This window comes from Aptenodytes forsteri, unplaced genomic scaffold (genome assembly GCF_000699145.1).
Source record: "Aptenodytes forsteri isolate BGI_AS27 unplaced genomic scaffold, ASM69914v1 Scaffold310, whole genome shotgun sequence".
Lineage (NCBI taxonomy): Eukaryota > Metazoa > Chordata > Aves > Sphenisciformes > Spheniscidae > Aptenodytes > Aptenodytes forsteri.
Genome location: NW_008795680.1, coordinates 46,344 through 46,857, shown reverse-complemented (window position 1 = coordinate 46,857; position 514 = coordinate 46,344).

Below are 514 nucleotides of genomic sequence, written 5' to 3'. Positions count from 1 at the left end.
GTTGTAGAGAGCGATGAGGTCTCCCCTCAGCCTCCTTTTCTCCAGGCTAAACAACCCCAGTTCCCTCAGCCGCTCCTCATCAGACTTGTGCTCCACGTTAGGAAAAATTTCTTCACCAAAAGGGTTGTCAAGCATTGGACCAGGCTGCCCAGGGAAGTGGTTGAGTCACCATCCCTGGAGGTATTGAAAAGACGTGTAGACGTGGCACTGAGGGACATGGTTTAGTGGTGGGCTTGGCAGTGTTGGCTCAACGGTTGGCCTTGAGGTTCTCTTCCAACCGAAACGATTCTGTGACTTAGGTGGGAACCAAGCCCCTCGGCTCTCGGCACCCACCTGCAGCACGTCGAGCAGTCCCTGCCTAAATGGCTTCTACGGCGAGATCCACGTGCCTCCTGTGAGAGGACCCCCCCTGCCAGCGGGGCCCTGCGCAGCAGGCAGGTGCCGCCCTGAGGGGAGGGTTCTCCTCGCTCAGGGGCATTGCGGGAGGAGACGCCACTCTAAGACCACCATGTCC